Genomic DNA, 16,232 nt, shown 5'->3' with positions numbered 1-16,232 from the left:
CTACTACACCCCACGCCACGCCGACTGCCGCGCCTCTGGTGGTCATGCTTGTCGTTAGATGCCAATCTTGGGCTGCAGGGCGGGAGACAGGGGGGAATTTCACAGGGTCTTTTGATGAGGAAAAGGCTAATTGGAGGGGTTGCTGTGGTAGTGTTTAACACTCGCCCCAGTTCTATACCGACACCTTTTATTTAGGTGAGCGAGTCAGAGACTTCTGACATGTCCAATTTAGCAGTTCTCTGGTATCATAGCAATATTTTACTAGAAATAGTGCTAAAGATGACACATTTCACTGGGCGACACGGCTTCCTCGCCCAGAAATAGATTTTTCCTACGTCAAAATCCCTTTTCTGGGCTCAGTTCGTGTCGCTGTGTGAAATAATACCAGAGAAACAGCACAAGATGAATAAATATAAAAAAAGGTCTCAATGAAACTATAAAATAAAATTAAAAGTATAATGTAACTGATTCATAAGTTATCATACAAAAAGTAATCTTAACAAAATGAATGAGACTTATGGCTAACTTAAAATTAAATCTTATTATACAATGATAACTTATGTAGTATAGTGAGTTAAGATAATACAGGGTAAAGACTCACTAATACTAAAACAAAATACAAAATTTATAACACAATAAAGGTGTGCTACCCTAGCATAAAAATAAGGGGGGCAACACCCAAAGACATTTCATAATATACAAAAATGGTGTGGGTGTCCCTAGCATAAGAATAAGGGACACTCCACCTTGATTATAATCATAGCAGCTAAGGCTAGGGAACCATAGAGCTTAACGTAGCTAAAGTGATATATTAGTCGAGGTAGGTAGAAAGGAGATCTGGATCTTCAAACGACAAACTACTGTGCAGAGTCAGGGGAAAACTATGTTTCCCGCTGCCACTGCTGAAAATTTTAAGGATTCCAGGACTTTAGATAGTGACCGCTTGAAGACTCTCAGTGATTTCCATCCAGTATATTTCTTTTAGTTCATCAAAGTTCATATGTTGAAAATAATTAATAGAGGTGGCTACTGCCCTGATATCATGTGCTTTTGGGAAATGATTCAGGATTAGCTTGTTTAATGAAGTAAAGGATCTGCTGCCTGATACCTTTTACTGATAAAGTACCCCACCTTTTTTCCCTCATAAAAAGAGGACCTGAGGATCTAGAGGATGTCCTAGACAAAAGGAAAGGGCTCGTAAGGTCATTACTGGACAAAGAGAAGGGTCTTGGGGGAGAGGGATGACCTTCCAAGGTGCCCACCTCGCTAAAGGATCCTCATTTTTTTGCTAAAAACTACGATCCGGGGAAGTAAAACTTTTCTCCTGTAGGAAGAAATTCTACGTGCCCCGCATCTTCTGGATAGAGCCGACAGTTCTGAAATTCTGGTCCCTGAGGGGCCAAGCTTAGCAAAAATAGCGTCTTTCTTAATAACATTATGAATGTACAGAGAGTTGTCAGTGTCTGAAGCCAGTTTGAGTACGTCATTTAAGAACATGATACTGAAGTAGGCCTTTCAGAGGGCCTAGTCTAGCACAATCTTTAGGAATAGACGTAAATAAGAGTCTGTCAAGTCTATTTTTGAAAAAACCCAACTGAAAGATTTTCTTCAAAGCTGATTTATTTAGTGGTAATAGTGCTAGCTGCTAAGCCCTTTTTTCAAATAAGGACCTGAAGAAGGATATAGCTGAATTCACTGTCATGGTTGTGGTGTTTGTCTCGTTCAGGAAAGATGCTAACTTTTTAACAGCAGCATCATACTGTCTCAAAGTTGATTCCCTTTTATCTGATTCCAAAAAGAGATACTCTGGGATCAATACTGCATCTTTTTTAGCCGCGAACTTCATGAGTCCTATAAAGTTAGGGTTGAGAATTCCTGAGGAAGCGAACACAGTCCTCATTTGTACTGAACTGAGATAGTTTGGATTGGGAATCCATCGAGTCAAAGACCCAATTCCAGAAGCAGAGGTACCAGTTGCTCTTTGGCCAGTCCGGGGTTACTAGAGCTACTGTCCTTGAAAGTCCTGAGTTTGTTCAGAACTTTCAATAGAAGATTCACTGGAGGGAAGATGTATATCCTCCTCCACTGATTCCCAGTCCTATGGATAAAGCAGTTGTGGCATAAGCCAGAGGGTCCAGGTTTGGGGGCCACATAGCAAGGGAGCTTGTGGTTCGCTTGTGAGGCGAAAGATCTACTTGGAGACCTGGGACACTCCGGCGTATCCACTGGGAACGACTTGTTGTCCAGGGACCACCTCTGATTCTAGAGGAACTGATCGAGACAAGGCGTCTGCTATCACGTTCCTTACTGCCCGCTAAGTGGGTGGAGGATAGGTGGCCATTTGTACTTGTTTTGCTAGAGAGAAAATGGCTATCATGACATGGTTCACAGGTTTTGATTTGGATCCCCCTCCTCTGTTTGATGCAGTGTACTACTACTGCGCTGTCCAATACCAGTTTTATATGAGAATTCTTTTGGTGGAAGGAGCCTCTTCAGAGTGAGAAATACTGCATAGCCTCCAATACGTTTATGTGGAGTTGGCGGAACTGAGGTGACCAAGTTCCTTGAACTTTTTTGAACTGAGAGTATCCTCCCCAACCGCTTAGTGAGGCGTCTGTATGGATAATTAACGCCAGAGGAGGATATTGTAGAGGAACTGACTTGGACAGATTTCTTACTTCCGCCCATGGACGAAGTTGGTTGCAAAGGGTTTGCGGGATTACTGACAACTTGTCTCGAGATTTGACATTTGCTCTTGAGTGCCAAACTCGATTTATGTCTTTCAGCCTTGCTTTCAGTAGGACGTCTGTCACTGAAGCAAACTGAAGGGAACCTAGGATTCTTTCTTGGTTCCTCCTTGAAGCCTGTTTATTCTTTAGAAATTGCCTTACTGACTTGGCTATTTCTTTTGCTTTTGACTACCGGAATTGACAGATTGTGGGAGGATAAGTCCCATTGGATGCCCAGCCACTGAAAATGAGTCTCCGGAGTGAATCTGGACTTCGTTTTGTTTATTTGGAACCCCAGATGTTCCAGAAATTTAATTACCTTGTTTGTGGCTTTGAGGCATTCCTCGACGGTTGATGCCCAAATCAGCCAATCGTCGAGGTACACTACTACCATTATCCCTTGTGATCTCAGTTGTTGAACTACTACTTCCGCTATTTTTGTGAATACCCTGGGGGCTACATTCAGCCCGAAGGGCATCACTTTGAAAGAGAATGCCTGGTCTCCCAGCTTGAAGCCTAGGTATGGGCGAAAGTGTCTCGCGATTGGGATATGATAGTATGCGTCTGTAAGATCGATAGAGGTGGTGACGGCCCCACGGGGAAGTAAGGTCCGTACCTGTGAGATAGTCAGCATTTTGAACTTGTCGCAGCAAATGAATAAGTTTAGCTGGGACAAGTCTAAGATTATTCTTCTTTTTAATGAGCCTTTCTTTGGCACGCTGAACAAGCGTCCTTGAAATTTTAGATGCTTGACTCTCGACACGACTCCTTTCTGAAGGAGCTCCTCTGCGTAATCTGCCAATTCCTTTGATGGTAGTTGAAGGAATGATTTGGTTGGGGGAGGACCTTTGATCCAACTCCAACCTAGCCCTTTGGACACAATACTCTGTGCCCATTTGCTGAACTCCCACCTGTGGCGGAAGTGGAACAGCCTCCCTCCTACCTGGGGAATCTCACTGCTGTTGTGCGGGATGGCCTCCACGTCCTCCACGGAAGTGCTTACCCCTGTTGGTAGCTCTTCCTGCGCCTCATTGCTGAAAGTTACCTCTGGCCCTGCTTCCCCTTGCAAACCTATTAAAGGTTTGAAAGTTCTGGCTTTCAAACATAGGGTTGAAAGCTGGAGAAACAGTATACGAGGTTGAGGGCTGACCTTGAGGGGACAGCAGGAGAATGGGCTGGTTCTGGCCTTTAGATGTTGACAGCTGAACTGGTTGAGTGACCGGAACAGCCTGTACAAAGTGCTGCTGCTGCTGATGTTTTTGGTACGGCTGGAACCTCTTCGTCTTCTTTAATTTCTTGCCAGAGAAGGAAGAGTTCTCAGGCTTCCTCTTAGCCGAGATACCCCAACGAGCTCTGAGGCTTTGGTTAAGCCTCGCGGCTTCGTGGTGTACCTCGTTGACCGCTGACTCCGGAAAGAGGTCTGCTCCCCAGATGTTGGAGGCGAGCAACTTATTCGGCTCATGCTGGATAGTAGCCTCTTGGAGGACGTGTTTTCGGCAATTCCTCCTTGCGATGATGAAGTCATACGCGTCAGCTTGCACGGTTTGCATCTGAGACTTGGCCAGAATTTTGAAGAGAGGTTCTGAGCCGTAGGTTAGAGCAGCCACTTCGGTTATGACTAGGGAATTGAGTGTCCTCCCAAGCCTAGTCCTTGCCTCAAACTCTGCCTGAATGAGGTTATCAGGCAGCCTGGGCAACTTCTCACCGAACTGTTCCATAGCACAGTCTGGCTTCAGTTTGCCCACCGTGAAGGTAGCTGGCAAGTTCTCCCACAGGTCCCCGAACGCTGGGAAGAGAGGAGATGTAGGGTCTGCTTCTTTGAGCCGTGGGAGGGGTTCGTCTTTCATGCCCGCTTGCATGGTTACCTCCATTAGCTTTGTCGTAAAGGGGAGTGGTGCCTCCTCCTCTGTGGCAAAGATGGTAAACGAGCTTTTGAAAGCTTAGAGTCTGGTGTTGGAGCAGTCCCAGTCCTCCAAGCAATGCACCCATTCCCTTTGGGCCTAATCTTGACTGTACAGGACAGTTTCTCTAGGGATTTTGTCCTCCCTATTAAGAGCTGTCTCTGTCAGCCTTGCGTATCCCATGAAAGGCGGCTCCAATCCGGCAGGGTAGAACTCGAAGTCCTCTATCCTTCTCGTTCCACACTCCGGAATTGAAATCATGCCATCCTTGAAGGGAGCATAGGCTGCTACCCTCCAAGGATTACTCATGGAAAAGGCGGGAAGGGTGTCGTATGCCGGTAACTGGGCAACACCAGTTCCTACTACCGGGGGGTCGGCCTGAGGGGTCTGGTTCAGGCCAGCCAGGCGATTGTCATGGTCCGACACCAGTTCAGCCAGGTTCTGAATGGACTGACCTGACTGATTTAGCGTTGAAGAGAATTGAGCAAACATTTGCTCAAACCTCTGCTCAAACCTCGTACCGAGCGATCCAACCAGATCACCTACCTGCTGTAAGACGCCTGCCGAAAAGGCAGCGGGATCAAAAGCACTAGGTGCCATAACCCCGGCAGGAGTCACCGGAGGAGTTCCAGCAGCAGCAGGAGAAGGTACAGGCTCGGTGGGAGCGCGGACCTTCTCCTTAGAGGACTTGCCTCGTGACCCTTTGGAATGTGAAGGTACAGGCTTCACTTTCGCTGCTCCGGGATAGGAAGCCGAAGACTTACGAGAAGAAGAAGACGACGTCTTTTTGGATGACATCTTCTGCAGGGTCTTCTGCTCTCTGTGTCCCTTCATCTTGGGGGGCACAGATACAGAAGGCGTACTAATGGGGATCTCTGACCCCATAAAGCCTTGGAAGGATGAGGAAGAAGGGACAGGAGAAGAAGATCCAGACGCACCCAAGTGAGGCCCTTGGGCGCCCAGCAAACCTACCTCAACTAACAGATCCTCGGCACCTACCGTCATAAGCTCTAGGTTAAGATCCAGGGTGGTGACGTCCGCCACGATGTCTTGACTACCTACGCCAACCAAAGCTTGCTCCACCTGCTGCTGTATGGAGGCAATCGTCGGAGCTGCCGCGGCGGGGTCCACGTACCCAGTTGTCTTGCCGCCGGGGAAGATCTGGACAGCCATCTTCTTGTCTAGGATGTAGGGCTGTCCTTTGGGGGCATTCTTCCCGAAGCCGCCTACCCAGGCTTTCAAGGTAGCCAACGCGACTTCTTTGATGGCGGCAGCCTGAAAGAGAGGGTCATTGTAGTCCTTACGACAAAGCTCCAGGACGAATCATGAACAAAATAGATTATGATCCAACAAAACTTAAAACTAGGAAATGTAGGAACATATATGATGGACAAAAGTAAACCTATACCGATATATACTTACTCCGTCCAAAAATTGGCTCACTAGGTCGTAGCAGATGGTGCAAGCCTCGAGATGCCAAACAGTCAGGTCCCCATGGCTGGTAGCGCACGGTGCGTGGGTCCTACACACTTCATGGCCGCAGGGGTCTTGAAGTACGGCGTTACAGCCTGGTTCCTGACAGTTAGTAGCCTGTAAGTGAAAAGATACACGAGTATCAGCGTTACACACTTACAGTACTACTACTGTTATACTCCGTTGCATGCCGGAGTACAATAAAATATTGGACATAATCCTCCCCCGAACTACGTGTGGAAGAAAATCTAGGATTTCCGTCTCTGGTTGGGATCTCCGGTGTACACCGGAGAGAGGAAAAGGATGCAACCAGATGTTTTTATACACTCATAGAGAGTTTCAAGGAGTAGTATACCACGCCGGAGAACGGAGGAGGATGTCACAAACTTAAACTAGAAAAAGTTACATAAAGAAGAGCTTATAGCTCCGCTATAGGTATATACTCGTCCCCCTTTCCGACTACTAGAGGAGTGCCTGGGTGGCAAGCAAGCGCTCCGCCGATAGCGGAAAGGAGGTAGTAGGTAAGCTTCTAGGACCACTTGAATTCATCTCCACTCCGGTGGCTGGCGGAGCCAGCCATCCCCCACAACAACCGAAGGGACACCCGGATTAGCGAACAGGAGTTCCGTCCGCTGGTGACGGGGGAAACAACGAATGGGGAGGGAGAGAAATCAGAACGGAGCACACCGGAGAAGACCGAAGCGGTCGAAGGGAGGGGTGGCCAACCCCAACCTCCTTCCACACTGGAGCTCTCCCAGAGCCCGAGGCGAAAACGTGGTCCACCAGTATCCCAGCTGTCCGGACCTCCCGGGAATCCCCGCATACAGAGAGAGGAGGTGGGAGGTGCTCGCACGGTTGCCATGGCGACCGTAAGCAAGCCCGGGCAGACCCCCCCCTTCCCGCATGGGAGGGGAGGAAGGGAACTGGGGTTAGGGCGACCAGAGGGACACGCGATCACAGGTGGACCATAGATGATAAAGCAACACAACCACTAGGCCAGTGACCACATGAGCCCAACCGTACCATAGGGCGAAAATGCAACAAACTAGATAAAGATAAATACAACAAAACCGCCTAGGCACTGGACACCCTAACAGCTAACCTAAGATATAAACAATAAAATTCTTACATCGTAAAAGAATAGAAACAAAAGGAAAACACGAGTGAGAGAAAAAGAAGTCCAGGAGGAGAAGGCCTGTTCCGAAGAACAGCCGACTACTCAAAAGCTAGCCATAGCCGATGAAGAGCAAAAGCTAGGATGCTGGACTAGGAAAATCAAACACTGTAGCCCTAAATACCTAGACAAAGAGACATGCATGCATCAACTAGAACTAAGGCATGGGCTGTGAATTCCTAAAATTCTATAAATACGATGCAAAATAAAATTAGTGTAACACATGACAAGAACCCATGAAAGGCTAAAATCATGGAAGATGTCCCAGTATGGAGGACTGGGAAATCTAGCCAAACACGAGGTGAGCCCATGGCTGCCATGCGTCAGACCGGGCGACCGTATTATGACCTAAAAAACGGAAAATACAGGTCCCTGGCTGACAAAAACTAAATCCAAACCTTGCGGGTACTTAACTTAGCTGCGGCGATAGCTGCACGTTCCATGGTGATAAATAAATCCAAAGAAAGCGGGCACAACACAGAGCAAAAGAAGGCACGTGTTACGTTAACGAGCTAATGAAAAAGGATAACCACCAGAGGCGCGGCAGTCGGCGTGGCGTGGGGTGTAGTAGTAGTAGTTGCCGTCTCCGCCTATGGATCGGCTCTCGCAGGATGGGGATTTTGGTGTGGGAGAGTTCTAAATGGCAAGAGGTTCGTGGTAGTGGTCTCACTCGCCCCAGTTACCATACCGACACTCTCTTTTTATTAGGGTGAGCGAGTCAGTTATACTGACATCTTCCTGAATTTGTTTTTCTCTGGTATGTGTTAGATCATTTACCTTAGAAATAATGAACTTAAGGATTATTTCACACAGTGACACGAACTGAGCCCAGAAAAAGACATAGTGAGTTGAATGAACACTATGTACCAAATAATAAAATCACTGACAACACAGTTTTAAATGCAGAAAACCGTTAATACACAAGACAAGAAGGTAAATTAACAAATAATACTGTTTTACTGAAAAAGTGTTTAGCAATAGAATGATATACGTATACTGTATGTATATCTTAAGAAAATGATTATTTGTGCTTAGCAATAGAATGAATAAATACTGTCTGTCTGAAGAAAATGATGATTTTATGTAAGTAACTTACACAGTAATTACTTAGTTAACAATTTCTTGCCTCGGCAACTTGAAGATTAAAAACTTTGCTGATAATGCTTCACAGATTCAGTGCAGGCAACAGGTCCCATCCACCAATGGGAATACCAACAACTACTAGCTGACCACTTCATTCTATTTCTGCCAACGTTCGGGTAACACCAATTGTTAATGGCAGCTATGTTCGTAAATTCGCTGGTCGGAGACTGGATTTTGGTGAAGAATTATCGCTGATTTTGGGTAGCTTTTAAGCTTTCAGCCTTCAGGATATTACATTATTGTTTTGTTATTAGTTTTCTGATTTGAGATTTTCTTATTTTGGTGCGGTAGCAAATTTACATTCAAACTGGTAAATTACCAGTAGCATAGTTTACCATGCCACCACCTGTTAAGATTAACGTAATAATGTAAGATTACATTCGTTGCCAAACTAATATACTTATGTTCGAGACATGGTACAAGCAAGTAGTGTACTAGTGTAAACATTGCATTAGTTGCTGAACTAATACTTACATTCAAGACATGTTACAAGTATCGTAATAATGTAAACATTGCATTCGTTGCCAAACTAATATTTGTGTTGTAGACACATTACGAGTATGTAACGTAGTAGTAATGTAATCAATGTATGCCTTTTCCGAATAGAGTAATAACTTACGTGTTCGCTACCTGACTGATTTTCTTTGGTAGTGAACATGTAGCAGAGTTTCAAATGATATCTGATAGATTTGAACAATTTGATTGATAAAGCCTGGCTTTAATTTTCTGAATAGTGTGCAAACTTAAATTTTGTGTTCATTACCTAGTTTACAAATTAGCTTAACAAACTTAGATTTTGCATTCTCTACTGAACTAATACATTTGGTATTGAAATGTATATGTACAAGTTTCAATATTTTTTATAGAAATTGAAAGATAATTGTACGTAGTAGTATATGGTACTCTGGTATTTTAACAAGTGTCAGTAAAAGTTACACTTTTCCTTTCAGAGAACTGGAAGTGTAAGGGTAATATGTAGTGGAGAGAGAATTGTGCTTAGTATTTTTACTTGCTGTTTTGGATTTTGTACAAGTTCAGAGAGTAGTTTGTGATATAATCACACAAACAAACATATATTACATATAGGAAAAATGTATGTATTATGAAAAATAACTCTCTCCCCACACCAATTTTCTCTTCTTCTACTAGCCCTCGTTAATTTATTGCTCCACCTGCTCTTGCACCTGGCTTCCTTGCTTCCTTCCTGTGCCATTGCCAATCTTGTGTCTGGGTTAACATGTTAACCTTGTAACTAGGCGAAGTGTTGTGTCATAGAGGAGGTGCTTAATCGTCCCTTGATTCTCCTAGACAAAGGTCACTGTCATACTCCCCTAAGGTCTAAACCTGGGAGGAGACAAACCGGAAGTCCAATAGAGGTCGGGGTTTACACATGAGTAGTTGCCCCCTTAGTCGAACCTGTTGCTGGCCCCAGGTATCAACAGACAGCCATTGGAAAGGCATCTTACTGAATATGTAGTGAGGAAGGAACTATCTCACACTAGCAGATCTCCTAAACCCAGTCCTGGTCAGACTCCCCTTAACCTGGGAGTACATATACTTTTGGTCCATGGGATTCCATGGGGGTTTTCCCCCAGTTAAGTAGTTACCTCTGAGTCGAGCCTGCTTCCACAGGTCTCAAAGAGCAACCATGGAAAAGGTGTTCATAGGGATGTGCATCTTTGTCCTCCAGTGATCGGATCCCACTGTGAACTTATGGATCCCAGTGTGAACAAGAGGCGCCGATGGTGTTTTCCGGATCCCAGTTCCCAGTGGATCAGAGCTCCCAGTGGATTTGAGCACTCAGCCAATCCAAGCACCCAGTGAGATCTCTGTGTCCAGTGAGATCCAAGCCTCAATGGGATCCAATGGATCCGAGCTATCTGTGCGAGGGATCCATGCTTCTAGTGGGATCCGAGGGATCCATGCATCCAGTGGGATCCGAGGGATCTATGCATCCAGTGGGATCCGAGGGATCCATGCATCCGGTGGGATCCGAGGGATCCATGCTTCCAGTGGGATACGAGGGATCCATGCTTTCAGTGGGATACAAGGGATCCATGCTTCTAGTGGGATACAAGGGATCCAAGTGTCAAGTGGGATCTGAGGGATCCAAGCACCCAGTGAGAGGTGAGATCCCAATGCCTAGTGTCCAGTGTTTACAATATTCGGTTAAAATACTTCCACCTGTTTGCTTGGCGTGACTGTTCAGGCTGCCGGGACCAGTTCCTCATTGGTTCAGTGCCTGATTTTTAAGAACACACTGTTGTCTTGTCTTGTGCGCCAGTCCTCGTTGGACAAGAACCAAGTTTGCCTCTGGACAGACTTCTGGGTCAGAATGGCTGAGTTGCTGAAGGAAGCTCCCTATTTTGGCTTTTTCCTAGTCATCCAAGCATCTGTCTAGGTTGGAATTTGGCTTTCATTTAAATGGAACCTTCTTGTCAAGGCTTTTGGAAACCTTACTGCTCTCACCTCGACATTAGATGTTGGTCAAGAGGAAGGCTATCCAGACAATTCATTCCCCATTCTCCAGGAAAAATAGATAGGAGCTTGAATATGCAGGGAGTTTTCATTAAGATTCCCATCTGAATTCCAGAGAGTTTTGTAGTCCTGTCTTTCGGGACAGGGTCCCCCATCAGCGAGTCTGTGTTTTTACCTCTCCATAACACTTCAGGCTTTCTCCCAATTCCTAGCTGCTCCTGCATCCACTAATCTTCTTTTCAGCACCTCAGATCTAGATCAAGGAGCCCACTTGAAGAACTAGTAAGATGTCCAGGTCTTGGTCCCTAAGAAGAGCAGAATCTTCACTTATAGTACTTGGGGAGCTAAAAGCCTTTTTCTTATAGCTCTAGTACTGCTAAACCTACCTCACATCTAGACTATGGTAGTCTATTTAGATAAGAACTCAGTCCTAACCCTCTCCTTAAACAGGGAAACTGGATCCAGCATTCCCTCTACATCAAATAGCAGTTTTCCTCAGTTGACAGGTCAAATCTTCTAGTTAACTGAGCCATCAGAAGTATGTCCTTCCCATCATGACCTATTGATCCCCTGGGTTGTTAGGATCTGATTGTTGTATTAAGCAAGCCAACCTTGGACCTGTTGGCCTCTTCAAGAATGGGCAACAGAAACCAGCTTATAAACGGTCCTCCTAGGCCCTCATCACCTTTTGCCCTTCTGTCCTTTGATCTTCAAGATGTGTTGTAGAGCCTTTTTGCAAGATTCAGAAGTCACCCTCTTCCACTATCTGCCAAACTTGGCGACCGCCTTCCAAAAGCTGGTGTTAAAGACTCTACATCTTTTTTTTTATGATATCGTTGAACCTGCTGCAGACCACATCAAGATCTAGTATCTCTTGCTCTCCTGGAAGAGGTATCGATCTATGCTTATTTCTGGTTAAGCACAGAGTCCTGGATCTTTCATCTTCTCAACGACCTCTGAAGACCTTTTCCATGCCAGGCTAGGAGCAAGAGATGCAGTTTACTCATTTTCCTTTGTTTTTGCCAAGAACAGGGATATATCGAAGGCCTGGATCTGTTCTTTCTCCCTTGTAGTTTAATGGACATGTTTGGCTTCCAGAAACACCATCCAGCTCTGAATTCCTAACTTGCCTGGTGTCCAGCTCGCCTGACACCAGTTACAGCGTGGAGGCCATGCATGCTCCAAGCACCCAGGAGCACTCACCAACTCTGGGAAAGGAGTGAGCTATCTGTTCAATTGGAGTCATTTTCAAGTATTTACCTGGAAAGGACTTCATAGTCAAGAGGACCTTATCCTTTGTTGGTCAGTCAAGAACCCTTAGCCATCTGACCAGGATCACTTTGTCCTTCATCCTAAAGAGATTTTATCTCCTATAGACTCAGATTCAGGAAAACACCTTTGCCTTCTTTTAGTGAAAGCTAAGAACATTAGAGCAGCCTCTGCTTCTGTAATTTTCAGGTAAATATGCACCTTACTTTTATTCCTCATATACCTACTGGAAGTATAATCAGCCTTTGTATATCACTGTCATGAGAAGCAAAAACTGAACCACTTTCCCTGATGGCGTCAGCTACAGACTGTCACCAGCTATAGAGCTTCCAGAACCTCAAGTTACCAGCCATCCTGGCACCCAGAGCTTTGGGTTCACCTGGCGTCAACTTTAGAGTCTATGGTGTCAGCAAACTTCCAGCAGCTTGACTGGCAACCAGATCACCTGGCGCCAGCAATAATTATACCTCTCCGCGAGCTACCATGGCTCACCTGGCATCATCTCCAGACTGGCATCAGGTGCAGTCTGTTGCTACTATAGAGCTTCCAGAATCTCAAGCTACCTAGCTCACTCGATGCCTAGCTCACCTGATGCCCAGCTCGCCTAGTGCTAGCTATAAGTCTGGCCCTAGCTAGAGAGCTCCCAGTGCCCATAGTTTTGGGCTCCCTTGGAATGCTCAGTTAGCTTAGCACCATCTACATTCTGGAGCCAAGTCCACAAACTCCTAGCAGTTAAACAGGTGCCCAGTTCACCAGAAGTTGAATACAGTAAACTCTCATTATCCGTGTGTTTGATAATCACAAATTTGGTACAACACGATAAAGGTAAATTAAACTATAAATTTCGTAAATGCGAAAAATTGCTGAGCAGCACGGTTCAAAACCCGAAAATTGCACTCAAAACTTTGTGTACATTGTTAAAATACCCAATAGTTCCAATAATGCTCTGCTTATTTTGTTTATGAATTATCCTGCCAAATTTGAAAACAGATAACAGACTGCGTGAGTTAGTTGTGTTCTAGCTACTACAGTGTTCACAGTGTTCATGTTAACACGGTGTTCTTCAGCAATCAATTTGAAAATGTCTCCCAAACTTCATCTTCCAAGTCTCTTGCCTCTAATATTGCTAAGAGCCCTTGCAAGGTGATGTCATTAGAAAAGAAGATGGATATAATTCGGTGTTGTAACCAAGGGCAATGCACCGCAGATATCGTGAAGGATACTGGCATGTCTAAATCTACCTTACGAACCATTCATGCCACGAAGGATAAAATTGAGGCTAGCATTACCCAAGGTTCATCTTCAGCAGCAAAGAAAACCCACACTGTAAGGAATCCAGGGCTTAATAGGACTGAAGAGATACTTAAAAACTGGATCATTAAGCAGAATAAACGCAGCATCCCGATGACTATGGGCATCATCCAGATGAAGGCTAAGGAGATTTACGAACAAGTAACAAAGGATGATATTGACCCTTTGCTTTTCTCAGCAAGCGGTGGCTGGTGTGCTAATTTTAAGACTCGGCATGGCTTTCATAATGTTAAGTTTAGTGGGGAGGCAGCATCAGCTGATAAAACAGCAACTGATGATTATGTTTTGAAATTGAAAGAATACATCCAGAAAAGTGGTTACCGTAGAGAGCAGATTTTAATTTTAGATGAGACTTCTTTATATCTATACCAGATTTTCAATAGGACGTATCTCTCGGAGCAGGAGAAAATGAAGCCAGGCGTCAAACCTTCGAAGCAACGAGTCACCCTCTCGTTGGACATAAGCTGAAGCCGCTTATTATTGGAAAGTCTGAGAAGCCACATTGCTTTAAGGGGGTCATCATTGAAAATCTCCCTCTACTATTATTATAGTAAAAAAGGGTTGGATGAATTTCTATATCTCGGCCCACTACACTTCCTTTAGCTTAGAGAATGAGCTATGTAACTATTGTCGGGAGGTTGAACGTTGACTTCAAGGTTTTACTTTTGTGTGGACTTTTTGGGACATAATGAGACATTACAGTCACTTCAGAACACATCAACATTATGTTCCTTCCCCCAAACACCATATCCTTAATCCAACCAATGGATCAAGGAATCATTCTTATGTTTAAGTGTAACTACACCAGCATTTCCTTGCAACGGATGATTCAAAAGATTGATAGTGACCCAGATGCTGATGATAAAGATGTAAGGAAGTACTGGAGCAGCTTCAACCTCAAGAATGTAATCTACATGTTGCATGAAGCTTGGGAGTGTGTGACTGAGAAGTGCATTCAATGTTCGTGGAGGAAACTATGTCCTGCTTTCAAACTTTTGTGGATTTGATATGGTGGATGAGGAGGCGAGGATCAAGAAGAACTTTTAGAAAGTCCCAGTCAAGTTGGCTTCAAGGAAATTGATGAGGACAAAATTGACAACCTGCTGGTCTCACATAACAAGGATTTAATGATGGAGGAGCTATTCCAAATGCAAAATGAAAGGGAAGAAGAAGCTGAATGTTAAATGGCCAAAGACAATGAGAAGAATGACAAGGAAATTAAACAAATGACTTTAAAGGATATTGCAAGAATGTTTGCATGTATTGATGAAGCTATGCAAATAATGGAGGACACAGACCAGCAGCAGGAATGAGTTTATAAGGTGCAGCAAAATATATGTCAGTCATTACGCTGTTATTACGAGCTGCAAAGAAATTTTTGAGCAATGGCCAAGCACTGCACACTTGAAGCTTATTTTAAACCTCTGCCTACACCAGAACCTAAACTTTCATCACCAGAACCTAAATTTTCATCACCAGAACCTAAACTTTTATCCCCAGAACCTAAGCCATCTACATCACACACACCTAATGTTCCTGGAAGAAGTCATCAAATCACTTTGTATGAGAGCTTGACACTCAAGACAGCTTTCCATGGAATCGAGGATTCCGATAAAGAGTTCCTCCCTGATTAACATCTTTTATTAGCATTTTTAATGCTAATAAAAGATGGTATAGTAACAGAAAAAATATTTGTAGGTTTCCTCATGCATTTTTATCGGTTAGATGTAGCCTACCTAGACAATCTTTCAGCATGGACAATAGCGGGGAGCGAACTCGGGCTACCAGATTGACAGGTGAGTACGCAACCCATTTGTCCAATGAGGAACTTAGTTTACCTGAAGCCCAGCTTGCCTGGTGCCAGCTACAGTCCAGCACCAGCAAAATTTGTACCAATCCGCGAGCTTCCACATCTCGCCTGGTGCCAACTCCAGACTGGCGCCATCTTAACAGAGTTTTAAAAGTCTGCAGTACCACGGGATAGGGACTGGCATGTTATAGCAAGGAGGAGCATAGAATGTCCTACGAGGTAAAGAGTTTTAGGAGCCAGGAATATAAAGTACCTGGAGCACCCACCACTTTCAGTGGAGGGGTTGTAGTGTTAAATATTTCAGTGTAGGTGCCAGTGTTTCTGGTTGTTTTCTTTGCCATACTGCGCCCAGGGCAAGGGCACCTTATAAGTTTTGCTAGTCATCGGAGTACTCCATCGTTACAAAGCTCCCACTTAAGAAGAGGCACTCCTGGCTTTACCGCCACTCTGCTACGGGTTAAGTTGAGCAACAACCAGAGGCAGTTTCACAGCTGCAGGCTCTCTTAACTAGTAAAGAACTACCAGCATTGTACACAATGCTAGCGACTCTTTCTATTTCAGTTTATTGTATCACTTAATGTTTTGGAGTAGAATATGTCCATGTGTCTCACCTCCTTCAATGTGGAATCAGCTAAGTAATTACTAGGTAAGTTACTTATATAAAAAAGGGATTTTGACGTAGGAAAAATCTATTTCTGGGCGAGGAAGCCGTGTCGCCCAGTGAAATGTGTCCTCTTTAGCACTATTTCTAGTAAAATATTGCTATGATACCAGAGAACTGCTAAATTGGACATGTCAGAAGTCTCTGACTCGCTCACCTAAATAAAAGGTGTCTGTAATTTTTTTTCATAATACCCAGTAATTATGGACAGAGGCCCTCCCTCCTCCCTGCTGGCATAAATTGAATGAAGTGGTCTGCTAGTATGTAGTTCTTGATATTCCCA

General features: G+C 44.6%; 1 protein-coding gene across 1 annotated transcript in view; it reads left to right on the top strand.

Annotated features, from left to right (window-relative positions):
- Window positions 1–16,232, top strand: part of LOC135196230 (transcription factor SPT20 homolog) — a gene marked incomplete in the record, with an annotated part of 603,094 nt that overhangs the window by 251,539 nt on the left and 335,323 nt on the right.

The sequence above is a fragment of the Macrobrachium nipponense genome, chromosome 17 (genome assembly GCF_015104395.2).
Source record: "Macrobrachium nipponense isolate FS-2020 chromosome 17, ASM1510439v2, whole genome shotgun sequence".
Taxonomy (NCBI): domain Eukaryota; kingdom Metazoa; phylum Arthropoda; class Malacostraca; order Decapoda; family Palaemonidae; genus Macrobrachium; species Macrobrachium nipponense.
Note: the sequence above shows the minus strand (reverse complement) of the source record. Positions and strands in the feature narration are given on the sequence as shown.